We start from the raw sequence: 474 nt of genomic DNA on the forward strand, positions 1-474 counted from the left end.
AAGGCGAGAGCGTCGCGCGGGGGATGATGGGAAGCGCGGCGGCCATGTTGGGCCCAGTGGGGGGTGTGAGGGGGGGAAAAAAATCCCGATTTGGGGCTTAAGGTGGAATTTTCCTCCTTTTGGGACATTTTGGGGCATTTTACGCCTCCTGAGGGCAGTTTCTATCTTCTTGAGGGGGAAAAATCCTGATTTTGAGCTTTTTTAAGGTGGAATTTTCCTCTTTTTGGGAATTTTGGGGGAAAATTTCCTAATTTGGGGCTTTTTTAAGGTGGAATTTTCCTCCTCAGAGGATTTTTGGGGCATTTTATGCTTCCTGAGAGCAGTTTTCATTTCCTGAGGGGGAAAAATTCCTAATTTTGGCCTTTTTTAAGGTGGAATTTTCCTCATTTTGGGGCATTTTACGCCTCCTGAGGGCGGTTTTTGTGTCCTGGGGGGGGGGGAATCCTGAATTTGGCCTTTTTTAGGGGGGAATTT

The sequence above is a fragment of the Pterocles gutturalis genome, unplaced genomic scaffold (assembly GCF_000699245.1).
Source record: "Pterocles gutturalis isolate BGI_N339 unplaced genomic scaffold, ASM69924v1 scaffold27435, whole genome shotgun sequence".
Lineage (NCBI taxonomy): Eukaryota > Metazoa > Chordata > Aves > Pterocliformes > Pteroclidae > Pterocles > Pterocles gutturalis.